Source organism: Leiobunum rupestre, chromosome 1 (assembly GCF_980474605.1).
Source record: "Leiobunum rupestre chromosome 1, qqLeiRupe1.1.hap1, whole genome shotgun sequence".
In the NCBI taxonomy this organism is placed as follows: Eukaryota; Metazoa; Arthropoda; class Arachnida; order Opiliones; family Sclerosomatidae; genus Leiobunum; species Leiobunum rupestre.
The window spans coordinates 82,469,225-82,496,579 of NC_143384.1; the positions used below are offsets into that span (position 1 = coordinate 82,469,225).

The 27,355-nt window shown below is 39.2% G+C and overlaps 1 long non-coding RNA gene and 49 other non-coding genes across 52 annotated transcripts; all 50 read left to right on the forward strand.

Moving 5' to 3' along the window:
* The first annotated feature begins 597 nt into the window (after nucleotides 1-597).
* On the forward strand, nucleotides 598-2,338 carry LOC149967805 (uncharacterized). 3 transcript variants are annotated; one of them, XR_016480484.1, is made up of 8 exons: nucleotides 598-710; nucleotides 800-1,027; nucleotides 1,090-1,180; nucleotides 1,242-1,399; nucleotides 1,559-1,614; nucleotides 1,679-1,795; nucleotides 2,072-2,152; nucleotides 2,222-2,338. It is a non-coding gene; the product is annotated as an uncharacterized LOC149967805 (long non-coding RNA). The 3 variants fall into 3 exon arrangements; XR_016480483.1 differs by having other exon boundaries at nucleotides 1,252-1,399; XR_016480485.1 differs by lacking the exon at nucleotides 2,072-2,152 and having other exon boundaries at nucleotides 1,252-1,399.
* Nucleotides 2,339-10,001: 7,663 nt separating this feature from the next.
* On the forward strand, nucleotides 10,002-10,073 carry TRNAG-UCC (transfer RNA glycine (anticodon UCC)). The gene has a single exon. It is a non-coding gene; the product is annotated as a tRNA-Gly (tRNA).
* Nucleotides 10,074-10,145: 72 nt separating this feature from the next.
* On the forward strand, nucleotides 10,146-10,217 carry TRNAC-ACA (transfer RNA cysteine (anticodon ACA)). Its single transcript has one exon. It is a non-coding gene; the product is annotated as a tRNA-Cys (tRNA).
* A 216-nt stretch (nucleotides 10,218-10,433) lies between these two features.
* On the forward strand, nucleotides 10,434-10,505 carry TRNAG-UCC (transfer RNA glycine (anticodon UCC)). The gene has a single exon. It is a non-coding gene; the product is annotated as a tRNA-Gly (tRNA).
* A 1,086-nt stretch (nucleotides 10,506-11,591) lies between these two features.
* TRNAG-UCC (transfer RNA glycine (anticodon UCC)) lies at nucleotides 11,592-11,663 on the forward strand. The gene has a single exon. It is a non-coding gene; the product is annotated as a tRNA-Gly (tRNA).
* Nucleotides 11,664-11,735: 72 nt separating this feature from the next.
* TRNAC-ACA (transfer RNA cysteine (anticodon ACA)) lies at nucleotides 11,736-11,807 on the forward strand. Its single transcript has one exon. It is a non-coding gene; the product is annotated as a tRNA-Cys (tRNA).
* A 216-nt stretch (nucleotides 11,808-12,023) lies between these two features.
* On the forward strand, nucleotides 12,024-12,095 carry TRNAG-UCC (transfer RNA glycine (anticodon UCC)). Its single transcript has one exon. It is a non-coding gene; the product is annotated as a tRNA-Gly (tRNA).
* Nucleotides 12,096-14,318: 2,223 nt separating this feature from the next.
* Nucleotides 14,319-14,390, forward strand: TRNAC-ACA (transfer RNA cysteine (anticodon ACA)). Its single transcript has one exon. It is a non-coding gene; the product is annotated as a tRNA-Cys (tRNA).
* A 504-nt stretch (nucleotides 14,391-14,894) lies between these two features.
* Nucleotides 14,895-14,966, forward strand: TRNAG-UCC (transfer RNA glycine (anticodon UCC)). The gene has a single exon. It is a non-coding gene; the product is annotated as a tRNA-Gly (tRNA).
* A 216-nt stretch (nucleotides 14,967-15,182) lies between these two features.
* On the forward strand, nucleotides 15,183-15,254 carry TRNAC-ACA (transfer RNA cysteine (anticodon ACA)). Its single transcript has one exon. It is a non-coding gene; the product is annotated as a tRNA-Cys (tRNA).
* Nucleotides 15,255-15,470: 216 nt separating this feature from the next.
* Nucleotides 15,471-15,542, forward strand: TRNAG-UCC (transfer RNA glycine (anticodon UCC)). Its single transcript has one exon. It is a non-coding gene; the product is annotated as a tRNA-Gly (tRNA).
* A 72-nt stretch (nucleotides 15,543-15,614) lies between these two features.
* TRNAG-UCC (transfer RNA glycine (anticodon UCC)) lies at nucleotides 15,615-15,686 on the forward strand. Its single transcript has one exon. It is a non-coding gene; the product is annotated as a tRNA-Gly (tRNA).
* A 653-nt stretch (nucleotides 15,687-16,339) lies between these two features.
* TRNAG-UCC (transfer RNA glycine (anticodon UCC)) lies at nucleotides 16,340-16,411 on the forward strand. The gene has a single exon. It is a non-coding gene; the product is annotated as a tRNA-Gly (tRNA).
* Nucleotides 16,412-16,483: 72 nt separating this feature from the next.
* On the forward strand, nucleotides 16,484-16,555 carry TRNAC-ACA (transfer RNA cysteine (anticodon ACA)). Its single transcript has one exon. It is a non-coding gene; the product is annotated as a tRNA-Cys (tRNA).
* A 216-nt stretch (nucleotides 16,556-16,771) lies between these two features.
* Nucleotides 16,772-16,843, forward strand: TRNAG-UCC (transfer RNA glycine (anticodon UCC)). Its single transcript has one exon. It is a non-coding gene; the product is annotated as a tRNA-Gly (tRNA).
* A 359-nt stretch (nucleotides 16,844-17,202) lies between these two features.
* TRNAG-UCC (transfer RNA glycine (anticodon UCC)) lies at nucleotides 17,203-17,274 on the forward strand. Its single transcript has one exon. It is a non-coding gene; the product is annotated as a tRNA-Gly (tRNA).
* A 208-nt stretch (nucleotides 17,275-17,482) lies between these two features.
* TRNAG-UCC (transfer RNA glycine (anticodon UCC)) lies at nucleotides 17,483-17,554 on the forward strand. The gene has a single exon. It is a non-coding gene; the product is annotated as a tRNA-Gly (tRNA).
* Nucleotides 17,555-17,626: 72 nt separating this feature from the next.
* TRNAG-UCC (transfer RNA glycine (anticodon UCC)) lies at nucleotides 17,627-17,698 on the forward strand. Its single transcript has one exon. It is a non-coding gene; the product is annotated as a tRNA-Gly (tRNA).
* Nucleotides 17,699-17,920: 222 nt separating this feature from the next.
* Nucleotides 17,921-17,992, forward strand: TRNAG-UCC (transfer RNA glycine (anticodon UCC)). The gene has a single exon. It is a non-coding gene; the product is annotated as a tRNA-Gly (tRNA).
* Nucleotides 17,993-18,344: 352 nt separating this feature from the next.
* TRNAG-UCC (transfer RNA glycine (anticodon UCC)) lies at nucleotides 18,345-18,416 on the forward strand. Its single transcript has one exon. It is a non-coding gene; the product is annotated as a tRNA-Gly (tRNA).
* A 653-nt stretch (nucleotides 18,417-19,069) lies between these two features.
* Nucleotides 19,070-19,141, forward strand: TRNAG-UCC (transfer RNA glycine (anticodon UCC)). The gene has a single exon. It is a non-coding gene; the product is annotated as a tRNA-Gly (tRNA).
* A 72-nt stretch (nucleotides 19,142-19,213) lies between these two features.
* TRNAC-ACA (transfer RNA cysteine (anticodon ACA)) lies at nucleotides 19,214-19,285 on the forward strand. The gene has a single exon. It is a non-coding gene; the product is annotated as a tRNA-Cys (tRNA).
* A 216-nt stretch (nucleotides 19,286-19,501) lies between these two features.
* Nucleotides 19,502-19,573, forward strand: TRNAG-UCC (transfer RNA glycine (anticodon UCC)). The gene has a single exon. It is a non-coding gene; the product is annotated as a tRNA-Gly (tRNA).
* A 72-nt stretch (nucleotides 19,574-19,645) lies between these two features.
* On the forward strand, nucleotides 19,646-19,717 carry TRNAG-UCC (transfer RNA glycine (anticodon UCC)). Its single transcript has one exon. It is a non-coding gene; the product is annotated as a tRNA-Gly (tRNA).
* Nucleotides 19,718-20,371: 654 nt separating this feature from the next.
* TRNAG-UCC (transfer RNA glycine (anticodon UCC)) lies at nucleotides 20,372-20,443 on the forward strand. The gene has a single exon. It is a non-coding gene; the product is annotated as a tRNA-Gly (tRNA).
* A 72-nt stretch (nucleotides 20,444-20,515) lies between these two features.
* On the forward strand, nucleotides 20,516-20,587 carry TRNAG-UCC (transfer RNA glycine (anticodon UCC)). The gene has a single exon. It is a non-coding gene; the product is annotated as a tRNA-Gly (tRNA).
* A 495-nt stretch (nucleotides 20,588-21,082) lies between these two features.
* TRNAG-UCC (transfer RNA glycine (anticodon UCC)) lies at nucleotides 21,083-21,154 on the forward strand. The gene has a single exon. It is a non-coding gene; the product is annotated as a tRNA-Gly (tRNA).
* A 653-nt stretch (nucleotides 21,155-21,807) lies between these two features.
* On the forward strand, nucleotides 21,808-21,879 carry TRNAG-UCC (transfer RNA glycine (anticodon UCC)). Its single transcript has one exon. It is a non-coding gene; the product is annotated as a tRNA-Gly (tRNA).
* Nucleotides 21,880-21,951: 72 nt separating this feature from the next.
* On the forward strand, nucleotides 21,952-22,023 carry TRNAG-UCC (transfer RNA glycine (anticodon UCC)). Its single transcript has one exon. It is a non-coding gene; the product is annotated as a tRNA-Gly (tRNA).
* A 71-nt stretch (nucleotides 22,024-22,094) lies between these two features.
* Nucleotides 22,095-22,166, forward strand: TRNAG-UCC (transfer RNA glycine (anticodon UCC)). The gene has a single exon. It is a non-coding gene; the product is annotated as a tRNA-Gly (tRNA).
* A 216-nt stretch (nucleotides 22,167-22,382) lies between these two features.
* On the forward strand, nucleotides 22,383-22,454 carry TRNAG-UCC (transfer RNA glycine (anticodon UCC)). The gene has a single exon. It is a non-coding gene; the product is annotated as a tRNA-Gly (tRNA).
* A 72-nt stretch (nucleotides 22,455-22,526) lies between these two features.
* TRNAG-UCC (transfer RNA glycine (anticodon UCC)) lies at nucleotides 22,527-22,598 on the forward strand. The gene has a single exon. It is a non-coding gene; the product is annotated as a tRNA-Gly (tRNA).
* A 358-nt stretch (nucleotides 22,599-22,956) lies between these two features.
* Nucleotides 22,957-23,028, forward strand: TRNAG-UCC (transfer RNA glycine (anticodon UCC)). Its single transcript has one exon. It is a non-coding gene; the product is annotated as a tRNA-Gly (tRNA).
* A 72-nt stretch (nucleotides 23,029-23,100) lies between these two features.
* Nucleotides 23,101-23,172, forward strand: TRNAG-CCC (transfer RNA glycine (anticodon CCC)). Its single transcript has one exon. It is a non-coding gene; the product is annotated as a tRNA-Gly (tRNA).
* Nucleotides 23,173-23,386: 214 nt separating this feature from the next.
* TRNAG-UCC (transfer RNA glycine (anticodon UCC)) lies at nucleotides 23,387-23,458 on the forward strand. Its single transcript has one exon. It is a non-coding gene; the product is annotated as a tRNA-Gly (tRNA).
* A 72-nt stretch (nucleotides 23,459-23,530) lies between these two features.
* On the forward strand, nucleotides 23,531-23,602 carry TRNAG-UCC (transfer RNA glycine (anticodon UCC)). Its single transcript has one exon. It is a non-coding gene; the product is annotated as a tRNA-Gly (tRNA).
* Nucleotides 23,603-23,818: 216 nt separating this feature from the next.
* On the forward strand, nucleotides 23,819-23,890 carry TRNAG-UCC (transfer RNA glycine (anticodon UCC)). The gene has a single exon. It is a non-coding gene; the product is annotated as a tRNA-Gly (tRNA).
* A 216-nt stretch (nucleotides 23,891-24,106) lies between these two features.
* Nucleotides 24,107-24,178, forward strand: TRNAG-UCC (transfer RNA glycine (anticodon UCC)). The gene has a single exon. It is a non-coding gene; the product is annotated as a tRNA-Gly (tRNA).
* Nucleotides 24,179-24,250: 72 nt separating this feature from the next.
* Nucleotides 24,251-24,322, forward strand: TRNAG-UCC (transfer RNA glycine (anticodon UCC)). The gene has a single exon. It is a non-coding gene; the product is annotated as a tRNA-Gly (tRNA).
* A 72-nt stretch (nucleotides 24,323-24,394) lies between these two features.
* Nucleotides 24,395-24,466, forward strand: TRNAG-UCC (transfer RNA glycine (anticodon UCC)). Its single transcript has one exon. It is a non-coding gene; the product is annotated as a tRNA-Gly (tRNA).
* Nucleotides 24,467-24,674: 208 nt separating this feature from the next.
* Nucleotides 24,675-24,746, forward strand: TRNAG-UCC (transfer RNA glycine (anticodon UCC)). Its single transcript has one exon. It is a non-coding gene; the product is annotated as a tRNA-Gly (tRNA).
* Nucleotides 24,747-25,250: 504 nt separating this feature from the next.
* On the forward strand, nucleotides 25,251-25,322 carry TRNAG-UCC (transfer RNA glycine (anticodon UCC)). The gene has a single exon. It is a non-coding gene; the product is annotated as a tRNA-Gly (tRNA).
* Nucleotides 25,323-25,394: 72 nt separating this feature from the next.
* TRNAG-UCC (transfer RNA glycine (anticodon UCC)) lies at nucleotides 25,395-25,466 on the forward strand. Its single transcript has one exon. It is a non-coding gene; the product is annotated as a tRNA-Gly (tRNA).
* A 71-nt stretch (nucleotides 25,467-25,537) lies between these two features.
* Nucleotides 25,538-25,609, forward strand: TRNAG-UCC (transfer RNA glycine (anticodon UCC)). Its single transcript has one exon. It is a non-coding gene; the product is annotated as a tRNA-Gly (tRNA).
* A 72-nt stretch (nucleotides 25,610-25,681) lies between these two features.
* On the forward strand, nucleotides 25,682-25,753 carry TRNAG-UCC (transfer RNA glycine (anticodon UCC)). Its single transcript has one exon. It is a non-coding gene; the product is annotated as a tRNA-Gly (tRNA).
* Nucleotides 25,754-26,112: 359 nt separating this feature from the next.
* Nucleotides 26,113-26,184, forward strand: TRNAG-CCC (transfer RNA glycine (anticodon CCC)). The gene has a single exon. It is a non-coding gene; the product is annotated as a tRNA-Gly (tRNA).
* A 502-nt stretch (nucleotides 26,185-26,686) lies between these two features.
* TRNAG-UCC (transfer RNA glycine (anticodon UCC)) lies at nucleotides 26,687-26,758 on the forward strand. The gene has a single exon. It is a non-coding gene; the product is annotated as a tRNA-Gly (tRNA).
* Nucleotides 26,759-26,830: 72 nt separating this feature from the next.
* TRNAG-UCC (transfer RNA glycine (anticodon UCC)) lies at nucleotides 26,831-26,902 on the forward strand. Its single transcript has one exon. It is a non-coding gene; the product is annotated as a tRNA-Gly (tRNA).
* A 72-nt stretch (nucleotides 26,903-26,974) lies between these two features.
* On the forward strand, nucleotides 26,975-27,046 carry TRNAG-UCC (transfer RNA glycine (anticodon UCC)). The gene has a single exon. It is a non-coding gene; the product is annotated as a tRNA-Gly (tRNA).
* Nucleotides 27,047-27,118: 72 nt separating this feature from the next.
* Nucleotides 27,119-27,190, forward strand: TRNAG-UCC (transfer RNA glycine (anticodon UCC)). The gene has a single exon. It is a non-coding gene; the product is annotated as a tRNA-Gly (tRNA).
* Nucleotides 27,191-27,355: the final 165 nt, after the last annotated feature.

The window sequence follows — 27,355 nt, forward strand, 5'->3', positions numbered from 1 at the left end:
GCTCAAGCATAGCTCAAGTGATGTGTTATATTAATTAATTTTATTGTCTGGTATAGAAAGTGATTAAACACTTTTTGTACCCCGAAACGGGATTCTAGATGTTACAAATGTAATGCGCGTAGGAGTGTGGTGGCAAGCCCCTCATGCCACGCGCACGTGGACTAACAACACCCTATACATGCGACCAATCGAAGTCGGCTGTGGCTCTGCCCAGGTAGAGATTATCTAAAGTGAAAGTAAAAGCAGTACCTACGCATATGTACCAGAGAGGGTAAAGTCGCCGCTTCGCTATGAGAGGCGCCTCTTCCTATTCCTGTAATGTTAAAATTTGTAAGAGATTTTTGAAGCGCGCGCTTCATGGGGGATAGTTCAGGTCCCCAAAACGCGATGGCGCTAGTGAACGAGTTTCATACTTTCATTACAATATGTAAGGATCCGGAAAGTGTTTTCTCTAAATTTTCCGATGGTCAATTTTATTATTAAAAAGACATTTCATGAAAAATATCATTAGTGAGGACAAGAAATTTTACTATTTTATTATGTTTTTTACTATGACAACCACTAACTTTTAATAAATTAAAGAAATTCATGGAAAACTGTACAAAATGACCAAGGCCTAAAGTGATAACATGGAAAGAATAATTGTTTACGCTTATGTATATGAATGAGGATGAAATTATTTGAAAAATGGTTTTCCTGGAAATTCCTGGGTATGTATTTAGTGTTGAATTTTCATCAATTTTCTGTCTAATCTTTTCTGAGATTTCGCGTATTCATGGTCGATATCTTGCTTTTTCAGTGCGCTGTGAATACAAAACTCAATGAAAAAACCTATCATGGTTTGAAATGTAGCTGCGCATGATGAATTGTCTGGAGCAACAAACCACTTTTTTTCAATACGTCGTGTTATAAATCTTTCTAAGCGGCCTCTTACATTTGTCATATGAGACAGTAATTGAAAACTGGTGTCAAAAACTTCATTGGTCTGCGTTACAAATTTCAAGAATGCTTCTGTTGGTACAATAAGGTTACCAAAAGCATAGTTTTTCTCTGTTTTATTTGCTTTGTAATAACTGAGAATGTTGGTAGGATCAATCATTGGATTTTCAATTTTAAGCTGACCAAGACAAGATAAACATTGGTGATGTGAAAAGCATCGGTGGATTAAATACCCTGAAATGTAACTTAAAACCGTTTGCTTTAGTAGGTTTATGCTTTCAATTGGTTTACAAATTTCCAAGTCTACTTCAGAGCAATGTCCTTGGCTTTGCAGAACTTCGTGACTTTCCAAATTTGATAAATCTTCATCTGGTCCTGGAGCTGGGGTTTTAAAGGAATCAATATTCAAGATGAAATCATCTAAATCGTCAATGCAATTTGAATCTGGTGGCTTTAAAAGGTTGTTTACTGATGCAGCTCTATATGCAGCCCGGAATTGTTGAGGATTTGGGTGGTCTCTATTCCCTCCTTTTTGACGGATAGAACCAAAATAATTTTCAACAAAATCTTGGCTTAACCTCCCAGTTAATAAGAACTTAAATCCAAAATTTTCTTTTAGGTCTTTCCACAAAAAGAGCAGTGATTGAATGGAAAGTTTCCACCCTTCGATACAAGGCAATTTTTTATATTTGCAGTTTTGGGGTTTCCATGTGTTAAACCATTGCAATTTCTCACTCAGCATTTGCTTATGGATGGATGTGTCTGACATGGCTCTTTTGCATAGCGTAGCACTGTTTAGGGTCCTACTATTGAAACAATCAAAAAGATCATTCATGTGTAGTAGGAACTCCGCAGTGTAAGTACTACGCATGGTAAGATCCCCTAACCCCAAAGAAAATGCTGCTTGTATACAATTAGCTACGCTTTTGCTGAATACTTGCGCTGCCAAAATAACTTTCATGTTGGAAAATGCTGGTAAAGCGATATGCTTTCGTTTCAATTTATGCGCACTTCGGAACTTTCCAATCTCTTGGTCTAAATTGAAAAAAATTTCCAAGTCTTTCCATGAAACCTCTGTGCCTTCCACCAGAAATGGATATCTTTTAAAATTATTTCTGACACTTTTCAACAGATGGGGAGGGTCAAAGAAAAAATGAATTTTTTCCTCATCAATTTCAATAAATGGTTTCTCCACGGATATTCCCAGATTTTTGTATAAATTTTGATTACCAGTTCCTTGGTCGCAAACAATAGCCTTGACTATAAGTCCGATATCTTTTAGGTGCTTCAGGCATTCATTGAGCAGCAGCTTCAAAGTCTCCCCGTGGCAAGCATCTCTAGTAAGGAAGTAGCCTATGGGTTGCTTCCATTTCACCTTCAAACCTTTAACCATGAAAACCAGGGCTTGATTTGCGTATTGCATTGCTCTTCCAAATGGTCCATAGTCTACATAGCCTTCTATGATGTCACTTGAATGATCATATGTGAGTTTCTCTTTCAAACTCATTTCATCAAATGAAAGTACTATAACTCTCTCACATTTTTTCTTGTTTTGAAATTTCATTTTCAGGGCTTGCAGGGTTTTGTGGTCGAAACCAGGGGCAATTTCCATGCGAGACAACCATTTCTCAAGCGTTCGTTTTGTTGGTAGACACAAAACTGCTTGCCACATTCTGTACGCTTGAGGGCTGTGATAGAAGAGCGAGAGAGCCCATTTCTTCAACATTGATGAATATCTCCTCCCTTTTTTGTGTCTTTGCCTAAGTTTTAATTCGGAGTTGAAGAGCTCTTCAGCAAAACCGTTTAAAAACCTCTTTGCATCAGAAATATTGGAAATATTTTGACTATCTGCCAGTTTTTCTTTTAAACTTTTCAATTGTTTCTTCATTCTGTGAATTTGAACACTTTGCTTATTTAGTTTCTTAAGCAGTCTTGCTTCTTTCTTTGTTTTCAATCCTGAAACTTGCACAGACTTATTTTCGCTCTTATTTGAAATGTCGACCTCAATTTCTGCTCCTATATCTGGCATCAGTAAGATAATGATTAAAAAGCTTTTAATAAATGAATTGCATTAAAAATATTAATGTATCGTATTATCTAACCATTTCCACAGTTTTGATTTGACAGATTACAATAATTATGGTCAATCTGAATTCTTTTAGCAGGCAATGGTTCTGTCGTAAAATCCAATGTTCTTTTCCGATTTGAATTAACTACAGCCACTGCAATATATAACCAATAAATGTTCAGTGGTTATCACTTAGCAATGATGAAATCTCACATTTGAATTACCATTTTCTGAAATTTCTAATGAAATGGTGCTTGAAACCATTTCATCATTAGTAAAACTGTAATTGTGCTCTACCAATATTTCTTCCAAAGTGGTTTCTTTTGGCCTTATATCTTCTAGTCCAATCTTACACGTTGCATCTCTGTACACTATATTTTTGGTTTATTATTAGAAGCTATTTTAACTACCCCTGCAAGTAATTTCTTTACCTTCATTATCACTTTCTAGGGTTTGTTTGTCACTATCATAAAAAATTGTTGGAACAGAGGAATCTGTCAGTCTATTCTTGGTTTTTATGTTCATAAAACAATTGTCAGTAAAATGTTTAGCACATAGCCTGTGATTAGCGTGTAGGTATTCCGTTGATTTATTTATTAGCTTGTCACATTTTAGATTTCCAAGCCACAAAATGGAACTAAAATTTTTCAGTAAGAATATTAATGTAAATAAAAATATGCCTATGTTTTAAAAACGCTTATTTACCGGTCTTTTTCTTTCGGAAATTTGAAAAATGATAAACGAGAGTTTTTTGTTTTCGCTGACAAACAATTCTTCGCTGAACAAACTGGCCCTGGCATATTGAAAACTTTAATAAAGTCGTCAAAATATTTTTGCGTCTTCAAAACGCGCGCGAGCACACTGGCAATGCAAGTGGCGCCCTCTGTCAATGGGGACCTATGGACGCTATTGCGGCAAAAATATTATTACGTGTTTTTTCGAAAGAGGCGCCTCTCATAGCGAAGCGACTTTACCCTCTCTGTATGTACTATAGGCAGTGGTAAAAGTATCGCGCCATTAGGCAATAAGCATTAGCACGGTCGGTTTTAAACAATTAATAGATAGTGCTGTAATTTGAATGAATATGGTAATTATAAGTATTATATATATTATAAAGTTAATGATAAGCTTATAAAACATTAATAGATATTTACTAAATGTCATTTGACAAGATCGCTTGGTATTTAATAATGGATTATCGTGACCCAGGCACCAGCAGTTAAGCCTTTGTATCACTTTCCAAAGTCTCATTTGCATTAACAAACTTTGTTTAAAAACTATGATTTTATGAATTTATTCAAGCTATAAATCGGTTCACATTGTGTGCAATAAATTAACGTAGGTTCAATTTGTTTCCAATAAGTTAAAAATTTAGAAATTATACTTTTCATTTGAATGTTGAGTATTGAAATTGAGAAAAACTACATTTTTCTAAATCTTAAAAATGAATTATTATTACCAGGGCTATATTTACTGCTAATCTTGAAAAATATAGGCCATCGCAAATTCATATTATTAATTAAAAAGTTTAGCAATAGACAGTTGTGACAAAAAAAATTCAAATATTTAGCTCTGATTACATGATTCTTGGTATGCGATACAGCGGGTGAGCAAAATACCAGTGTATTTAATGTGAAAATTTTAAATTCTGGGAGAAAATATAATTCCATTCCCAAATTGATGTCTCTACATGAGTTCACAATGTTTGCATTAAGTGATTTTAGGAAAAAAAATTAGAAATAATGCTTTTTCATTCAATGTTGAGAGTTGAAATTTTGAAAAATTCTACATTTTTCTTAACCTTAAAATATGGGATTATTTTAATTAGAGCTATATTTACTGCTTATCTTTAATACTATAGGCCATCAGAAATTCATATTATTAATTTAAAAGTTTAGCAATAGAGAGTTGTGATAAAAAATTCAAATATTTAGCTCTGATTACATATGATTCTTAGTATGCGTACAGCGGGTGAGCAAAATACCACAGTCTGTATTTAAAGTAAAAATTTCAAAGTCTGGGGGAAAATATAATTCCATTCTCAAATTGATGTCTCTACATTAGCTCACCATGTTTGCATTCAGTTATTTTAGGTAAAAAAATTAGAAATAATGCTTTTTAATTCAATGTTGAGAGTTGAAATTTGGAAACATTCTACATTTTTCTTAACCCTAAAATATGGGATTATTTTCATTAGGGCTATATTTACTTCTAATCTTAAATACTATAGGCCATCACAAATTCATAGTTAGTACTAAATAATTTTGAGGAATGTCATTATTGCTATATTTATAATTTTTTTTTCTGTTGTCATTGAGTTAAGGTGATTTGTGTACCTTCAATAATGAAATAGATTTTGTAATACCATATGTTTATGCTTTTCAAAATTGGGATTTAAGATTATCTCCAAGTATTTTTTATTAATTTGAATAAGATTTAAATATTTAGGAAGTAACGACAATAAGTAAGACTAAACTTTTTTAAGATGTTTGACCAAACTGATGGAGATTTAAGATTAAAAATTGCAATAAATAGCGTGTATATTTTCCGCAAAAAGCGATTTGTGATATTTTAGAAACAAGTGAGATATTATATTCGCTGTATGCATCGAAATTAATATTTAAAATTCGTTAATTAAATGTTTAGTTTCAAATATTCTCGATTATTGGAAATACGATTTAAGTATTTTTAAATAACGTATATTCAAGTTTTAAGTAGATCCAATTTTTTATTTTCAAAAAAAGTGATTTGTGTTGATCTAATTAACTGATATTTTTTAGTAGTTCATATTGCATTGTAACCCAAAAGTTTTATAAAAAGTACAGTTCTTTCTTTTCTTAACTTAAATTTTTTCCAGTGTCTGTTTATATTTTTATGTGAGAGATACATTAAATAAAAATTGAGCCATTTCGGAGATCACGCCTGCTTTAATTAGTATGTAAAAGGCATACATTCTAGTATAAGAACGGCGTTATTTTAACTCCTAAAATACGTTGATTTACAGTTGGTTTCAATTAGAGCACTAACGTTAGAAAAACGTTTTATGGTAGTTTATTGAACGTTTAATAAACGTTTTTTTTTGTATAACGTTTTATTTACGTTGCACAAGTAACGTTACTATTAGAAAAATACTAACGTTAACTAAACGTATTTCTAACGGTTTTTTTATAGTATAAATCACCGGACATGATCTACGTTATTAAAACGTTTGATTTCCTACTATTTATCAACGGTTTTAAAACGGTTTTTTAACCACATTTTGCTACCTGGGCTAAAATGAAAACGCACATCCAAACAAAAATATTGCTCTAATTTTGCTCCATTATGCTCCGTAAGATTTAAATTTTGCTCTATAGTGGTTTCAGAAATTCCTTAGCTTACTAAGCGTGGAGAATGAAGTAAAAACATTTAATTAAGGGGTTAACCTAATGAAATCTAAAAACCAGTTAAATTTTCTTAATACAACAACATATAATTTTACTCTAATTTGCTCCGTATCTATCTAGTTTTGCTCTGAATCCGTGTTAATTACGAAACTGAAATTAAGTATTTTCGGGCCAAATGAATGATATTCAGATTTTAGAAAATTCTTAAAAATCAGTAATTCTAAAATATTGCACCGTTTTTGCTCCATTTTGCTCCGTAGGATTTAAATTTCATCTATTGATTTTCAAAAATTCCCTAGCTTACTAAGCGTTGAGTATGAAGTAAATACATTTATTAGCGGGGTAACTTAATGAAATGTAAAAGCAGTTAAATTATCTTAAAACACAAACTATATTATTGCTCCAATTTTTCTCTATTTTGCTCCGTATCCATCTAATTTTGCTCTGCATCCGTGTTAATTACGAAACTGAAATTAATTATTAGCGGGCCAAATCAATGATATTCAGGTTTCAGAAAATTTGGAAAAATCTACAATTCTAAAATATTGCTCCAATTTTGCTCCATTTTGCTCCGTAAGATTGAAATTTTGCTCTATTGTGGTTTGTCTCTTAATTATTTTAAAAAATTCCCTAGTTTACTAAGCGTTGAGTATGAAGTAAATGAAATTATTAGTGTGCTAACTTAATGAAATGTAAATGCAGTTAAAATTTCTTAAAACACAAACCATATTATTGCTCCAATTTTGCTCCATTTTGCTCCGTAAGATTTAAATTTTGCTCTATTGTGGTTTGCCTCTAAATTATTTAAAAAAATTCCCCAGCTTACTAAGCGTTGAGTATGAAGTAAATGCAATTATTAGCGGACTAACTTAATGAAATGTAAAAGCAGTTAAAATTTCTTAAAACACAAACCATATTATTGCTCCAATTTTGCTCTATTTTGCTCCGTATCTTTCTAATTTTGCTCTGCATCCGTGTTAATTACGAATCTTAAATTAATTATTTGCGGGACATATCAATGATATTCAGTTTTTAGAAAATTCTTAAAAATCTGCTATTCTAAAATAATGCTCCGATTTTGCCCCGTATCTAGCTAGTTTTGCTCCACAATGTGTTAAATATAAACCTAATTTATTAATTTTGTGGAGATATTGTGTTAATTTTACACATTCAGATATTGACGTACATCTAAAATAAAGAATTTTAATTATTCGGCATTCAGGTACAGTAATGGATCATTGATTAAAAAGGATTATTTTTGCCCTTAGGTACCGTCGAAGAAACCGATTTTGCCATTCAAAAACATATTGTTACGTGTCCAATGCTAGTATTATCTATTTTTGATATATCTTCGCGAGTCCGACTTTACTATGTAATGAACAAAACGTTACACAGCTGATATTGACTATTCTTCAAAGCAATTTTGTATAACACATCAAAAAAGAATTTTAAGGCTAAAGCTGGGTACATGACAACTGTTTCAGTGATTAGACATTAGTAAACGTCTAATTGTAGTATTTCCTATGGCGATTATTTATAATGATTTAGATTTAGGCCTAACCTCTTACTTAGAAGTTTTTTTGTTTAATTTGATTGTTTTTGTCGTAATAATTAAAATTTTTCCGATTAGCTTTCAATTCTTACTAATAATTTGTTGTTTTATTTTATCATGGAATGAGTACGTAAGCATATAGAAGATGAAAAACGTTATCGGCTTTATCGTTACTTCCTAATCCGATTAAAATGTAACTTATGTTAATTATAATTCTTTTTAATGCTCCACTTATCCTAATTTACTATTTTTTAACCTAGTATAAATATCCGCGTATCGCGTTGATTAGATTCACTCTTCGGTGTTCCTCCACCCTATTGTTTCATTTGTAAATATACTAGTCATTTGTAAATATGGTATTTTAGTTAAGAAATACGTTGCTATTTTTATATTTGGCCTTTTGTCTAGTAACTAGTTTGTTAGTGTAGTTTAGCTTTGCTGTCTACATTGGATTTAGAACTCCAATAAAGCGGTTAAAGCTTTTACCCGAATATTATTTTACCCGTATCCCAACTGTACATGTACAGTTGGGATACGAGTGATTTTACCGTCAAAATGTCCGACCGAGCCACCTGCAGGTAAATTAATAAATTAGGTTTTTATTTTACACATTGTGGAGCAAAACTAGCTAGATACGGGGCAAAATCGGAGCAATATTTTAAAATAGCAGATTTTTCTAAAAACTGAATATCATTGATTTGGCCAGCAAATAATTAATTTAAGTTACAGATGCAGAGCCAAATTAGAAAGATACGGAGCAAAAAATATCGAACAAAAAAAAATATTTTCTTCTTCAATTTCAATGAATGGCTTTTCAACTGATATCCCCATACCTTTGAAAAAATTTTGATTGCCTGGCTTTGACAATAAGGCCGATACGTTTTAGGTGAGTTACGCAATCATGAAGCAATATCTTCAAAGTCTGTCCGGGACAAGCATCTTTTGTGAGGAAGTAATTAACCAATTGGTTGTTTGATTTTCAGTTTTATGTTATTCTAGTGTATCGCTATGATTTATAATATTTGTCACTATACAACATATCGCGATGGTGGTATAGTGGTGAGGATAGCTGCCTTCCAAGTAGCTGGCCCTGGTTCGATTCCCGGCCATCGCACGAGCCTTTATCTTAATATGTTATTCCAGTGTATCGCTATGAATTATGATATTTGTCACTATATATCATATCTCGATGGTGGTATAGTGGAGAGCATGGCTGCCTTCCAAGAAATTGACCCGGGTTCGATTCCCGTCTATGGCACGAGACTTTATCTTTATATGTTATTCCAGTATATCGCTATGAATTATAATATTTGTCAATATACATCAGATTGCGATAGTGGTAGAGTGGTGAGCATAGCTGCCTTCGAAGCAGTTGACACTGGTTCGATTCCCGGCCATCACACGAGACTTTATTTTTATATGTTATTCTAGTGTATCGCTATGAATAATAATATTTGTCACTACACATCATATAGCGATGGTGGTATAGTGGTGAGCATAGCTGCTTTCGAAGCAGTTGGCCCGGATTCGATTCCCTGCCATCGCGCGAGACTTCATCTTAATATGTTATACCAGTGAATCGCTATGAATCATAATATTTGTCACTATACATTATATCGTGATGGTGGTATAGTGGCGAGCATAGCTGCCTTCCAAAGAGTTGACCCGGGTTCGATTACCGGCCATCGCACGAGACTTTATCTTAATATGTTATTCCAGTGTATCGTTATGAATTGTAATATTTGTCACTATACATCATATCACGATGGTGGTATAGTGGTGAGCATGGCTGCCTTCCAAGAGGTTGACCCGGGTTCGATTCCCGTCTATGGCACGAGACTTTATCTTTATATGTTATTCCAGTGTATCGCTATGAATTATAATATTTGTCACTAAACACCATATCACGATGGTGGTATAGTGGTGAGCATAGCTGCCTTCCAAGCAGTTAACCCGAGTTCGATTCCTGGCCATAGAACGCAACTTCTTCTTTGTCTTTAGATGTTATTCCAGTGTATCGCTATGAATCATAATATTTGTCACTATACATCATATTGCGATGGTGGTATAGTGGTAAGCATAGCTGCCTTCCAAGCAGTTGACCCGGGTTAGATTCCCGGCCATCGCACTGGACTGTATCTTTATATGTTATTCCAACGTATCGCTTTGAATCATAATATTTGTCACTATGCATCATATCGCGATGGTGGTATAGTGGTGAGCATAGCTGCCTACAAAGCAGTTGACCCGGGTTCGATTCCCGGCCATCGCACGGGACTGTATCTTTATATGTTATTCCAGTGTATCGCTATGAATCATAATATTTGTCACTATACATCATATTGCGATGGTGGTATAGTGGTAAGCATAGCTGCCTTCCAAGTAGTTGACCCGGGTTTGATTCCCGGCCATCGAACGGGACTGTATCTTTATATGTTATTCCAGTGTATCGCGATGAATCATAATATTTGTCACTATTCATCACATTGCGATGGTGGTATAGTGGTAAGCATAGCTGCCTTCCAAGCAGTTGACCCGGGTTCGATTCCCGGCCATTGCACGGGACTGTATCTTTATATGTTATTCCTGTGTATCGCTATGAATCATAATATTTGTCACTATACATCATATTGCGATGGTGGTATAGTGGTGAGCATAACTGCCTTCCAAGCAGTTGACCCGGGTTCGATTCCTGGCCCTCGCACGGGACTGTATCTTTATATGTTATTCCAGTGTATCGCTATGAATCATAATATTTTTCACTATACATCATATTGCGATGGTGGTATAGTGGTAAGCATAGCTGCCTTACAAGTAGTTGACCTGGGATAGATTCCCGGCCATCGCACGGGACTGTATCTTTATATGTTATTCCAGTGTATCGCTATGAATCATAATATTTGTCACTATTCATCACATTGCGATGGTGGTATAGTGGTAAGCATAGATGCCTTCGAAGCAGTTGACACTGGTTCGATTCCCGGCCATCACACGAGACTTTATTTTTATATGTTATTCTAGTGTATCGCTATGAATAATAATATTTGTCACTACACATCATATAGCGATGGTGGTATAGTGGTGAGCATAGCTGCTTTCGAAGCAGTTGGCCCGGATTCGATTCCCTGCCATCGCGCGAGACTTTATCTTAATATGTTATACCAGTGAATCGCTATGAATCATAATATTTGTCACTATACATTATATCGTGATGGTGGTATAGTGGCGAGCATAGCTGCCTTCCAAAGAGTTGACCCGGGTTCGATTACCGGCCATCGCACGAGACTTTATCTTAATATGTTATTCCAGTGTATCGTTATGAATTGTAATATTTGTCACTATACATCATATCACGATGGTGGTATAGTGGTGAGCATGGCTGCCTTCCAAGAGGTTGACCCGGGTTCGATTCCCGACTATGGCACGAGACTTTATCTTTATATGTTATTCCAGTGTATCGCTATGAATTATAATATTTGTCACTAAACACCATATCACGATGGTGGTATAGTGGTGAGCATAGCTGCCTTCCAAGCAGTTAACCCGAGTTCGATTCCTGGCCATAGAACGCAACTTGTTCTTTGTCTTTAGATGTTATTCCAGTGTATCGCTATGAATCATAATATTTGTCACTATACATCATATTGCGATGGTGGTATAGTGGTAAGCATAGCTGCCTTCCAAGCAGTTGACCCGGGTTAGATTCCCGGCCATCGCACGGGACTGTATCTTTATATGTTATTCCAACGTATCGCTTTGAATCATAATATTTGTCACTATGCATCATATCGCGATGGTGGTATAGTGGTGAGCATAGCTGCCTACAAAGCAGTTGACCCGGGTTCGATTCCCGGCCATCGCACGGGACTGTATCTTTATATGTTATTCCAGTGTATCGCTACGAATCATAATATTTGTCACTATACATCATATTGCGATGGTGGTATAGTGGTAAGCATAGCTGCCTTCCAAGTAGTTGACCCGGGTTTGATTCCCGGCCATCGAACGGGACTGTATCTTTATATGTTATTCCAGTGTATCGCTATGAATCATAATATTTGTCACTATTCATCACATTGCGATGGTGGTATAGTGGTAAGCATAGCTGCCTTCCAAGCAGTTGACCCGGGTTCGATTCCCGGCCATTGCACGGGACTGTATCTTTATATGTTATTCCTGTGTATCGCTATGAATCATAATATTTGTCACTATACATCATATTGCGCTGGTGGTATAGTGGTGAGCATAACTGCCTTCCAAGCAGTTGACCCGGGTTCGATTCCCGGCCCTCGCACGGGACTGTATCTTTATATGTTATTCCAGTGTATCGCTATGAACCATAATATTTTTCACTATGCATCATATTGCGATGGTGGTATAATGGTAAGCATAGATGCCTTCCAAGCAGATGACTCGGGTTCGATTCACGGCCATCGCACGGGATTCTATCTTTATATGTTATTCCAGTGTATCGTATGAATCATAATATTTTTCACTATAATGCGGTAGTGGTTTAGTGGTGAGCATAGCTGCCTGCCAAGCAGTTGACCCGGGTTCGATTCCCGGCCATCGCACGAGACTTTATCTTTATATGTTATTCCAGTGTATCGCTATGAATTATAATATTTGTCACTATCCATCATATCGCGATAGTGGTTTAGTGGTGAGCATAGCTGCCTTCCAAGCAGTTGACCCGGGTTCGATTCCCGGCCCTCGCACGGGACTGTATCTTTATATGTTATTCCAGTGTATCGCTATGAATGATAATATTTTTCACTATGCATCATATTGCGATGGTGGTATAGTGGTAAGCATAGACGCCTTCCAAGCAGATGACTCGGGTTCGATTCCCGGCCATCGCACGGGACTGTATCTTTATATGTTATTCCAGTGTATCGCTATGAATCATAATATCTGTCACTATAAATCATATCGCGATGGTGGCAAGTGGTAAGTATAGCTGCCTTCCAAGCAGTTGAACCGGGTTCGATTCCCGGCCATCGCACGGGACTGTATCTTTATATGTTATTCCAGTGTATCGCTGGGAATTATAATATTTGCCACTATAAATCATATTGCGATGGTGGTATAGTGGTAAGTATAGCTGCCTTCCAAACAGTCGACCCGGGTTCGATTCCCGGCCATCGCACGGGACTGTATCTTTATATGTTATTCCAGTGTATCGTTATGAATCATAATATTTGTCACTATAGATCATATTGCGATGGTGGTATAGTGGTAAGCATAGCTGCCTTCCAAGCATTTGACCAGGGTTCGATTCCCGGCCCTAGCAAGGGACTGTATCTTTATATGTTATTCCAGTGTATCGCTATTAACCATAATATTTGTCACTGTGCATCATATCGCGATGGTGGTATAGTGGTGAGCATAGCTGCCTTCCAAGCGGTTGACCCGGGTTCGATTCCCGGCCCTAGCACGGGACTGTATCTTTATATGTTATTCCAGTGTATCGCTATGAATCATAATATTTTTCACTATGCATCATATTGCGATAGTGGTATAGTGGTAAGCATAGCTGCCTTCCAAGCAGTTGCCCCGGGTTCGATTCCCGGCCATCGCACGGGACTGTATCTTTATATGTTATTTCAGTGTATCGCTATGAATTATAATATTAGTCACAAAATATCATATCGCGATATTGGTGTAGTGGTAAGCATAGCTGCCTTCCAAGCAGTTGACCCGGGTTCGATTCCCGGCCATCGCACGGGATTGTATCTTTATATGTTATTCCAGTGTATCGCTATGAATCATAATATTTGTCACTTTACATCATAATGCGATGGTGGTATAGTGGTGAGCATAGCTGCCTTCCAAAGAGTTGACCCGGGTTCGATTCCCGGCCATCGCACGGGACTGTATCTTTATATGTTATTCCAATGTATCGCTTTGAATCATAATATTTGTCACTATGCATCATATCGCGATGGTGGTATAGTGGTGAGCCAAGCTGCCTTCCAAAGAGTTGACCCGGGTTCGATTACCGGCCATCGCACGAGACTTTATCTTAATATGTTATTAAAGTGTATCGTTATGAATCATAATATTTGTCACTATACGTCATATTGCGATGGTGGTATAGTGGTGAGCATAACTGCCTTCCAAGCAGTTGACCCGGGTGCGATCCCCGGCCATCGCACGAGACTGTATCTTTATATGTTATTCCAGTGTATCGCTATGAATCATAATATTTGTCACTATACATCATATTGCGATGGTGGTATAGTGGTAAGCATAGCTGCCTTCCAAACAGTTGACCCGGGTTAGATTCCCGGCCATCGCATGGGACTGTATCTTTATATATTATTCCAATGTATCGCTTTGAATCATAATATTTGTCACTATGCATCATATCGCGATGGTGGTATAGTGGTGAGCATAGCTGCCTACAAAGCAGTTGACCCGTGTTCGATTCCCGGCCATCGCACGGGACTGTATCTTTATATGTTATTCCAGTGTATCGCTATGAATCATAATATTTGTCACTATACATCATATTGCGATGGTGGTATAGTGGTAAGCATAGCTGCCTTCCAAGTAGTTGACCCGGGTTAGATTCCCGGCCATCGCACGGGACTGTATCTTTATATGTTATTCCAGTGTATCGCTATGAATCATAATATTTGTCACTTTACATCATAATGCGATGGTGGTATAGTGGTGAGCATAGCTGTCTTCCAAGAAGTTGACCCGGGTTCGATTCCCGTCTATGGCACGAGACTTTATCTTTATATGTTATTCCAGTGTATTGCTATGAATTATAATATTTGTCACTAAACACCATATCACGATGGTGGTATAGTGGTGAGCATAGCTGCCTTCCAAGAAGTTCACCCGGGTTCGATTCCCGGCCATTGCACGGGACTGTATCTTTATATGTTATTCCTGTGTATCGCTATGAATCATAATATTTGTCACTATACGTCATATTGCGATGGTGGTATAGTGGTGAGCATAACTGCCTTCCAAGCAGTTGACCCGGGTTCGATCCCCGGCCATCGCACGAGACTGTATCTTTATATGTTATTCCAGTGTATCGCTATGAATCATAATATTTGTCACTATACATCATATTGCGATGGTGGTATAGTGGTAAGCATAGCTGCCTTCCAAACAGTTGACCCGGGTTAGATTCCCGGCCATCGCATGGGACTTTATCTTTATATATTATTCCAATGTATCGCTTTGAATCATAATATTTGTCACTATGCATCATATCGCGATGGTGGTATAGTGGTGAGCATAGCTGCCTACAAAGCAGTTGACCCGTGTTCGATTCCCGGCCATCGCACGGGACTGTATCTTTATATGTTATTCCAGTGTATCGCTATGAATCATAATATTTGTCACTATACATCATATTGCGATGGTGGTATAGTGGTAAGCATAGCTGCCTTCCAAGTAGTTGACCCGGGTTAGATTCCCGGCCATCGCACGGGACTGTATCTTTATATGTTATTCCAGTGTATCGCTATGAATCATAATATTTGTCACTATTCATCACATTGCGATGGTGGTATAGTGGTAAGCATAGCTGCCTTCCAAGCAGTTGACCCGGGTTCGATTCCCGGCCATTGCACGGGACTGTATCTTTATATGTTATTCCTGTGTATCGCTATGAATCATAATATTTGTCACTATACGTCATATTGCGATGGTGGTATAGTGGTGAGCATAACTGCCTTCCAAGCAGTTGACCCGGGTTCGATCCCCGGCCATCGCACGAGACTGTATCTTTATATGTTATTCCAGTGTATCGCTATGAATCATAATATTTTTCACTATGCATCATATTGCGATGGTGGTATAGTGGTAAGCATAGATGCCTTCCAAGCAGATGACTCGGGTTCGATTCACGGCCATCGCACGGGATTGTATCTTTATATGTTATTCCAGTGTATCGTATGAATCATAATATTTTTCACTATACATCATATTGCGATAGTGGTTTAGTGGTGAGCATAGCTGCCTGCCAAGCAGTTGACCCGGGGTCGATTCCCGGCCATCGCACGAGACTTTATCTTTATATGTTATTCCAGTGTATCGCTATGAATTATAATATTTGTCACTATACATCATATCACGATGGTGGTATAGTGGTGAGCATAGCTGCCTTCCAAGCGGTTGACCCGAGTTCGATTCCTGGCCATAGAACGCAACTTCTTCTTTGTCTTTAGATGTTATTCCAGTATATCGCTATGAATTATAATATTTGTCAATATACATCAGACTGCGATGGTGGTAGAGTGGTGAACATAGCTGCCTTCGAAGCAGTTGGCCCGGATTCGATTCCCTGCCATCGCGCGAGACTTTATCTTAATATGTTATTCCAGTGTATCGCTATGAATCATAATATTTGTCACTATACATCATATTGCGATGGTGGTATAGTGGTAAGCATAGCTGCCTTCCAAGCAGTTGACCCGGGTTAGATTCCCGGCCATCGCACGGGACTGTATCTTTATATGTTATTCCAATGTATCGCTTTGAATCATAATATTTGTCACTATGCATCATATCGCGATGGTGGTATAGTGGTGAGCATAGCTGCCTACAAAGCAGTTGACCCGTGTTCGATTCCCGGCTATCGCACGGGCATGTATCTTTATATGTTATTCCAGTGTATCGCTATGAATCATAATATTTGTCACTATACATCATATTGCGATGGTGGTATAGTGGTAAGCATAGCTGCCTTCCAAGTAGTTGACCCGGGTTAGATTTCCGGCCATCGCACGGGACTGTATCTTTATATGTTATTCCAGTGTATCGCTATAAATCCTAATATTTGTCACTATTTATCACATCGCGATGGTGGTATAGTGGTAAGCATAGCTGCCTTCCAAGCAGTTGACCCGGGTTCGATTCCCGGCCATTGCACGGGACTGTATCTTTATATGTTATTCCTGTGTATCGCTATGAATCATAATATTTTTCACTATGCATCATATTGCGATGGTGGTATAATGGTAAGCATAGATGCCTTCCAAGCAGATGACTCGGGTTCGATTCACGGCCATCGCACGGGATTGTATCTTTATATGTTATTCCAGTGTATCGTATGAATCATAATATTTTTCACTATACATCATATTGCGATAGTGGTTTAGTGGTGAGCATAGCTGCCTGCCAAGCAGTTGACCCGGGTTCGATTCCCGGCCATCGCACGAGACTTTATCTTTATATGTTATTCCAGTGTATCGCTATGAATTATAATATTTGTCACTATACATCATATCGCGATGGTGGTATAGTGGTGAGCATAGCTGCCTTCCAAGCAGTTGACCCGGGTTCGATTCCCGGCCATCGCACGGGACTGTATCTTTATATGTTATTCCAGTGTATCGCTATGAATCATAATATTTGTCACTATAAATCATATCGCGATGGTGGTAAGTATATCTGCCTTCCAAGCAGTTGACCCGGGTTCGATTCCCGGCCATCGCACGGGACTGTATCTTTATATGTTATTCCAGTGTATCGCTATGATTCATAATATTTGTCACTATAAATCATATTGCGATGGTGGTATAGTGGTAAGTATAGCTGCCTTCCAAGCAGTTGACCCGGGTTCGATTCCCGGCCATCGCACGGGACTGTATCTTTATATGTTATTCCAGTGTATCGCTGGGAATCATAATATTTGTCACTATAAATCATATTGCGATGGTGGTATAGTGGTAAGTATAGCTGCCTTCCAAGCAGTTGACCCGGGTTCGATTCCCGGCCATCGCACGGGACTGTATCTTTATATGTTATTCCAGTGTATTGCTATGAATTATAATATTTGTCACTAAACACCATATCAAGATGGTGGTATAGTGGTGAGCATAGCTGCCTTCCAAGCGGTTGACCCGAGTTCGATTCCTGGCCATAGAACGCAACTTCTTCTTTGTCTTTAGATGTTATTCCAGTATATCGGTATGAATTATAATATTTGACAATATAAATCATATTGCGATGGTGGTATAGTGGTAAGTATAGCTGCCTTCCAAGCAGTTGACCCGGGTTCGATTCCCGGCCATCGCACGGGACTGTATCTTTATATGTTATTCCAGTGTATCGCTATGAATTGTAATATTTGTCACTATACATCATATCACGATGGTGGTATAGTGGTGAGCATAGCTGCCTTCCAAGAAGTTCACCCGGGTTCGATTCCCGTCTATGGCACGAGACTTTATCTTTATATGTTATTCCAGTGTATCGCTATGAATCATAATATTTGTCACTATAAATCATATCGCGATGGTGGTAAGTATATCTGCCTTCCAAGCAGTTGACCCGGGTTCGATTCCCGGCCATCGCACGGGACTGTATCTTTATATGTTATTCCAGTGTATCGCTATGATTCATAATATTTGTCACTATAAATCATATTGCGATGGTGGTATAGTGGTAAGTATAGCTGCCTTCCAAGCAGTTGACCCGGGTTCGATTCCCGGCCATCGCACGGGACTGTATCTTTATATGTTATTCCAGTGTATCGCTGGGAATCATAATATTTGTCACTATAAATCATATTGCGATGGTGGTATAGTGGTAAGAATAGATGCCTTCCAAGCAGATGACTCGGGTTCGATTCACGGCCATCGCACGGGATTGTATCTTTATATGTTATTCCAGTGTATCGTATGAATCATAACATTTTTCACTATACATCATATTGCGATAGTGGTTTAGTGGTGAGCATAGCTGCCTGCCAAGCAGTTGACCCGGGGTCGATTCCCGGCCATCGCACGAGACTTTATCTTTATATGTTATTCCAGTGTATCGCTATGAATTATAATATTTGTCACTATACATCATATCACGATGGTGGTATAGTGGTGAGCATAGCTGCCTTCCAAGCGGTTGACCCGAGTTCGATTCCTGGCCATAGAACGCAACTTCTTCTTTGTCTTTAGATGTTATTCCAGTATATCGCTATGAATTATAATATTTGTCAATATACATCAGACTGCGATGGTGTTAGAGTGGTGAACATAGCTGCCTTCGAAGCAGTTGGCCCGGATTCGATTCCCTGCCATCGCGCGAGACTTTATCTTAATATGTTATTCCAGTGTATCGCTATGAATCATAATATTTGTCACTATACATCATATTGCGATGGTGGTATAGTGGTAAGCATAGCTGCCTTCCAAGCAGTTGACCCGGGTTAGATTCCCGGCCATCGCACGGGACTGTATATTTATATGTTATTCCAATGTATCGCTTTGAATCATAATATTTGTCACTATGCATCATATCGCGATGGTGGTATAGTGGTGAGCATAGCTGCCTACAAAGCAGTTGACCCGTGTTCGATTCCCGGCTATCGCACGGGACTGTATCTTTATATGTTATTCCAGTGTATCGCTATGAATCATAATATTTGTCACTATACATCATATTGCGATGGTGGTATAGTGGTAAGCATAGCTGCCTTCCAAGTAGTTGACCCGGGTTAGATTCCCGGCCATCGCACGGGACTGTATCTTTATATGTTATTCCAGTGTATCGCTATAAATCCTAATATTTGTCACTATTTATCACATTGCGATGGTGGTATAGTGGTAAGCATAGCTGCCTTCCAAGCAGTTGACCCGGGTTCGATTCCCGGCCATCGCACGGGACTGTATCTTTATATGTTATTCCAGTGTATCGCTATGATTCATAATATTTGTCACTATAAATCATATTGCGATGGTGGTATAGTGGTAAGTATAGCTGCCTTCCAAGCAGTTGACCCGGGTTCGATTCCCGGCCATCGCACGGGACTGTATCTTTATATGTTATTCCAGTGTATCGCTGGGAATCATAATATTTGTCACTATAAATCATATTGCGATGGTGGTATAGTGGTAAGTATAGCTGCCTTCAAAGCAGTTGACCCGGGTTCGATTCCCGGCCATCGCACGGGACTGTATCTTTATATGTTATTCCAGTGTATCGCTTTGAATTGTAATATTTGTCACTATACATCATATCACGATGGTGGTATAGTGGTGAGCATAGCTGCCTTCCAAGGAGTTGACCCGGGTTCGATTCCCGTCTATGGCACGAGACTTTATCTTTATATGTTATTCCAGTGTATTGCTATGAATTATAATATTTGTCACTAAACACCATATCACGATGGTGGTATAGTGGTGAGCACAGCTGCCTTCCAAGCAGTTGACCCGAGTTCGATTCCTGGCCATAGAACGCAACTTCTTCTTTGTCTTTAGATGTTATTCCAGTATATCGGTATGAATTATAATATTTGACAATATACATCAGACTGCGATGGTGGTAGAGTGGTGAACATAGCTGCCTTCGAAGCAGTTGGCCCGGATTCGATTCCCTGCCATCGCGCGAGACTTTATCTTAATATGTTATTCCAGTGTATCGCTATGAATCATAATATTTGTCACTATAAATCATATTGCGATGGTGGTATAGTGGTAAGCATAGCTGCCTTCCAAGCAGTTGACCCGGGTTAGATTCCCGGCCATCGCACGGGACTGTATCTTTATATGTTATTCCAATGTATCGCTTTGAATCATAATATTTGTCACTATACATCATATCGCGATGGTGGTATAGTGGTGAGCATAGCTGCCTTCCAAGCAGTTAACCCGGGTTCGATTCCCGGCCATCGCACGAGACTGTATCTTTATATGTTATTCCAGTGTATCGCTATGAATTATAATATTTGTCACGATACGTCAATCGCGATGGTGGTATAGTGGTGAGCATAGCTGCATTCCAAGCAGTTGACCCGGGTTCGATTCCCGGCCATCGCACGGGACTGTATCTTTATATGTTATTCCAGTGTATCGCTATGAATTGTAATATTTGTCACTATACATCATATCACGATGGTGGTATAGTGGTGAGCATAGCTGCCTTCCAAGAAGTTCACCCGGGTTCGATTCCCGTCTATGGCACGAGACTTAATCTTTATATGTTATTCCAGTGTATCGCTATGAATCATAATATTTGTCACTATAAATCATATCGCGATGGTGGTAAGTATATCTGCCTTCCAAGCAGTTGACCCGGGTTCGATTTCCGGCCATCGCACGGGACTGTATCTTTATATGTTATTCCAGTGTATCGCTATGATTCATAATATTTGTCACTATAAATCATATTGCGATGGTGGTATAGTGGTAAGTATAGCTGCCTTCCAAGCAGTTGACCCGGGTTCGATTCCCGGCCATCGCACGGGACTGTATCTTTATATGTTATTCCAGTGTATCGCTGGGAATCATAATATTTGTCACTATAAATCATATTGCGATGGTGGTATAGTGGTAAGTATAGCTGCCTTCAAAGCAGTTGACCCGGGTTCGATTCCCGGCCATCGCACGGGACTGTATCTTTATATGTTATTCCAGTGTATCGCTATGAATTGTAATATTTGTCACTATACATCATATCACGATGGTGGTATAGTGGTGAGCATAGCTGCCTTCCAAGGAGTTGAACGGGTTCGATTCCCGTCTATGGCACGAGACTTTATCTTTATATGTTATTCCAGTGTATTGCTATGAATTATAATATTTGTCACTAAACACCATATCACGATGGTGGTATAGTGGTGAGCACAGCTGCCTTCCAAGCAGTTGACCCGAGTTCGATTCCTGGCCATAGAACGCAACTTCTTCTTTGTCTTTAGATGTTATTCCAGTATATCGGTATGAATTATAATATTTGACAATATACATCAGACTGCGATGGTGGTAGAGTGGTGAACATAGCTGCCTTCGAAGCAGTTGGCCCGGATTCGATTCCCTGCCATCGCGCGAGACTTTATCTTAATATGTTATTCCAGTGTATCGCTATGAATCATAATATTTGTCACTATAAATCATATTGCGATGGTGGTATAGTGGTAAGCATAGCTGCCTTCCAAGCAGTTGACCCGGGTTAGATTCCCGGCCATCGCACGGGACTGTATCTTTATATGTTATTCCAATGTATCGCTTTGAATCATAATATTTGTCACTATACATCATATCGCGATGGTGGTATAGTGGTGAGCATAGCTGCCTTCCAAGCAGTTAACCCGGGTTCGATTCCCGGCCATCGCACGAGACTGTATCTTTATATGTTATTCCAGTGTATCGCTATGAATTATAATATTTGTCACGATACGTCAATCGCGATGGTGGTATAGTGGTGAGCATAGCTGCCTTCCAAGCAGTTGACCCGGGTTCAATTCCCGGCCATCGCACGAGACTTTATCTTTATATGTTATTCCAGTGTATCGCTATTAATTATAATATTTGTCACTGTACATCATATCGCGATGGTGGTATAGTGGTGAGCATAGCTGCCTTCCGAGCAGTTGACCCGGGTTCGATTACCGGCCATCGCACGGGACTGTATCTTTATATGTTATTCCAGTGTATCGCTATGAATCATTATATTTGTCACCATGCATCATATCGCGATGGTGGTATAGTGGTGAGCATAGCTGCCTTCCAAGCAGTTGACCCGGGTTCGATCCCCGGCCATCGCACGAGACTGTATCTTTATATGTTATTCCAGTGTATCGCTATGAATTATAATATTTGTCACTATACATCGTATCGCGATGGTGGTATAGTGGTGAGCATAGCTGCCTTCCAAGCAGTGGACCCGGGTTCGATTCCCGGCCATCGCACGAGACTTTATCTTTATATTTTATTCCAGTGTATCGCTATGAATTATAATATTGGTCACTATACATCATATTGCGATGGTGGTTTAGTGGTAAGCATAGCTGTCTTCCAAGCAGTTGACCGGGTTCGATTCCCGGCCATCGCACGGTACTGTATCTTTATATGTTATTTCAGTGTATCGCTATGATTTATAATATTATTCACTATACATCATAACGCGATGGTGGTATAGTGGTGAGCATAGCTGCCTTCCAAGCAGTTGACCGGGTTCGATTCCCGGCCATCGCACTGGACTGTATCTTTATATGTTATTCCAGTGTATCGCTATGTATCATTATATTTGTCACCATGCACCATATCGCGATGGTGGTATAGTGGTGAGCATAGCTGCCTTCCAAGCGGTTGACCCGGGTTCGATTCCCGGCCATCGCACGAGACTGTATCTTTATATGTTATTCCAGTGTATCGCTATGAATTATAATATTTGTCACTACACATCGTATCGCGATGGTGGTATAGTGGTGAGCATAGCTGCCTCCCAAGCAGTGGACCCGGGTTCGATTCCCGGCCATCGCCGAGACTTTATCTTTATATTTTATTCCAGTGTATCGCTATGAATTATAATATTGGTCACTATATTTCATATTGCGATGGTGGTATAGTGGTAAGCATAGCTGCCTTCCAAGCAGTTGACCGGGTTCGATTCCCGGCCATCGCACGAGACTTTATCTTTATATTTTATTCCAGTGTATCGCTATGAATTATAATATTGGTCACTATACATCATATTGCGATGGTGGTATAGTGGTGAGCATAGCTGCCTTCCAAGCAGTTGACCCGGGTTCGATTCCCGGCCATCGCACGAGACTGTATCTTTATATGTTATTCCAGTGTATCGCTATGAATTATAATATTTGTCACTATACATCATATCGCGATGGTGGTATAGTGGTGAGCATAGCTGCCTTCCAAGCAGTTGACCCGGGTTCAATTCCCGGCCATCGCACGAGACTTTATCTTTAAATGTTATTCCAGTGTATCGCTATGAATTATAATATTTGTCACTACACATCGTATCGCGATGGTGGTATAGTGGTGAGCATAGCTGCCTTCCTAGCAGTTGACCCGGGTTCGATTCCCGGCCATCGCACGAGACTGTATCTTTATATGTTATTCCAGTGTATCGCTATGAATTATAATATTTGTCACTATACATCATATCGCGATGGTGGTATAGTGGTGAGCATAGCTGCCTTCCAAGCAGTTGACCCGGGTTCGATTCCCGGCCATCGCACGAGACTGTATCTTTATATGTTATTGCAGTGTATCGCTATGAATTATAATATTTGTCACTATATATCATATCGCGATGGTGGTATAGGGGTGAGCATAGCTGCCTTCCAAGCAGTTGACCCGGGTTCGATTCCGGGCTATTGCACGAGACTGTATCTTTATATGTTATTCCAGTGTATCGCTATGAATTATAATATTTGTCACTATACATCATATCGCGATGGTGGTATAGTGGTGAGCATAGCTGCCTTCCAAGCAGTTGACCCGGGTTCGATTCCCGGCCATCGCACGAGACTGTATCTTTATATGTTATTCCAGTGTATCGCTATGAATTATAATATTTGTCACTATACATCATATCGCGATGGTGGTATAGTGGTGAGCATAGCTGCCTTCCAAGCAGTTGACCCGGGTTCGATTCCCGGCCATCGCACGAGACTGTATCTTTATATGTTATTCCAGTGTATCGCTATGATTCATAATATTTGTCACTATAAATCATATTGCGATGGTGGTATAGTGGTAAGTATAGCTGCCTTCCAAGCAGTTGACCCGGGTTCGATTCCCGGCCATCGCACGGGACTGTATCTTTATATGTTATTCCAGTGTATCGCTATGATTCATAATATTTGTCACTATAAATCATATTGCGATGGTGGTAAGTATATCTGCCTTCCAAGCAGTTGACCCGGGTTCGATTCCCGGCCATCGCACGGGACTGTATCTTTATATGTTATTCCAGTGTATCGCTATGATTCATAATATTTGTCACTATAAATCATATTGCGATGGTGGTATAGTGGTAAGTATAGCTGCCTTCCAAGCAGTTGACCCGGGTTCGATTCCCGGCCATCGCACGGGACTGTATCTTTATATGTTATTCCAGTGTATCGCTGGGAATCATAATATTTGTCACTATAAATCATATTGCGATGGTGGTATAGTGGTAAGTATAGCTGCCTTCAAAGCAGTTGACCCGGGTTCGATTCCCGGCCATCGCACGGGACTGTATCTTTATATGTTATTCCAGTGTATCGCTATGAATTGTAATATTTGTCACTATACATCATATCACGATGGTGGTATAGTGGTGAGCATAGCTGCTTTCCAAGGAGTTGACCCGGGTTCGATTCCCGTCTATGGCACGAGACTTTATCTTTATATGTTATTCCAGTGTATTGCTATGAATTATAATATTTGTCACTAAACACCATATCACGATGGTGGTATAGTGGTGAGCACAGCTGCCTTCCAAGCAGTTGACCCGAGTTCGATTCCTGGCCATCGCGCGAGACTTTATCTTAATATGTTATTCCAGTGTATCGCTATGAATCATAATATTTGTCACTATAAATCATATTGCGATGGTGGTATAGTGGTAAGCATAGCTGCCTTCCAAGCAGTTGACCCGGGTTAGATTCCCGGCCATCGCACGGGACTGTATCTTTATATGTTATTCCAATGTATCGCTTTGAATCATAATATTTGTAACTATACATCATATCGCGATGGTGGTATAGTGGTGAGCATAGCTGCCTTCCAAGCAGTTAACCCGGGTTCGATTCCCGGCCATCGCACGAGACTGTATCTTTATATGTTATTCCAGTGTATCGCTATGAATTATAATATTTGTCACGATACGTCAATCGCGATGGTGGTATAGTGGTGAGCATAGCTGCCTTCCAAGCAGTTGACCCGGGTTCGATCCCCGGCCATCGCACGAGACTGTATCTTTATATGTTATTCCAGTGTATCGCTATGAATTATAATATTTGTCACTATACATCGTATCGCGATGGTGGTATAGTGGTGAGCATAGCTGCCTTCCAAGCAGTGGACCCGGGTTCGATTCCCGGCCATCGCACGAGACTTTATCTTTATATTTTATTCCAGTGTATCGCTATGAATTATAATATTGGTCACTATACATCATATTGCGATGGTGGTATAGTGGTAAGCATAGCTGTCTTCCAAGCAGTTGACCGGGTTCGATTCCCGGCCATCGCACGGGACTGTATCTTTATATGTTATTCCAGTGTATCGCTATGTATCATTATATTTGTCACCATGCATCATATCGCGATGGTGGTATAGTGGTGAGCATAGCTGCCTTCCAAGCGGTTGACCCGTGTTCGATTCCCGGCCATCGCACGAGACTGTATCTTTATATGTTATTCCAGTGTATCGCTATGAATTATAATATTTGTCACTACACATCGTATCGCGATGGTGGTATAGTGGTGAGCATAGCTGCCTCCCAAGCAGTGGACCCGGGTTCGATTCCCGGCCATCGCCGAGACTTTATCTTTATATTTTATTCCAGTGTATCGCTATGAATTATAATATTGGTCACTATATATCATATTGCGATGGTGGTATAGTGGTAAGCATAGCTGCCTTCCAAGCAGTTGACCGGGTTCGATTCCCGGCCATCGCACGGGACTGTATCTTTATATGTTATTTCAGTGTATCGCTATGAATCACAATATTTGTCACCATGCATCATATCGCGATGGTGGTATAGTGGTGAGCATAGCTGCCTTCCTAGCAGTTGACCCGGGTTCGATTCCCGGCCATCGCACGAGACTGTATCTTTATATGTTATTCCAGTGTATCGCTATGAATTATAATATTTGTCACTATATATCATATCGCGATGGTGGTATAGGGGTGAGCATAGCTGCCTTCCAAGCAGTTGACCCGGGTTCGATTCCGGGCCATTGCACGAGACTGTATCTTTATATGTTATTCCAGTGTATCGCTATGAATTATAATATTTGTCACTATACATCATATCGCGATGGTGGTATAGTGGTGAGCATAGCTGCCTTCCAAGCAGTTGACCCGGGTTCGATTCCCGGCCATCGCACGAGACTGTATCTTTATATGTTATTCCAGTGTATCGCTATGAATTATAATATTTGTCACTAGATATCATATCGCGATGGTGGTATAGTGGTGAGCATAGCTGCCTTCCAAGCAGTTGACCCGGGTTCGATTCCCGGCCATCGCACGAGACTGTATCTTTATATGTTATTCCAGTGTATCGCTATGAATTATAATATTTGTCACTATACATCATATCGCGATGGTGGTATAGTGGTGAGCATAGCTGCCTTCCAAGCAGTTGACCCGGGTTCGATTCCCGGCCATCGCACGAGACTGTATCTTTATATGTTATTCCAGTGTATCGCTATGAATTATAATATTTGTCACCATACAACATATCGCGATGGTGGTATAGTGGTGAGCATAGCTGCCTTCCAAGCAGTTGACCCGGGTTCGATTCCCGGCCATCGCACGAGACTTTATCTCTATATGTTATTCCAGTGTATCGCTATGAATTATAATATTTGTCACTATTTATCATATCGCGATGGTGGTATAGTGGTGAGCATAGCTGCCTTCGAAGCAGTTGACCCGGGTTCGATTACCGGCCATCGCACGGGACTGTATCTTTATATGT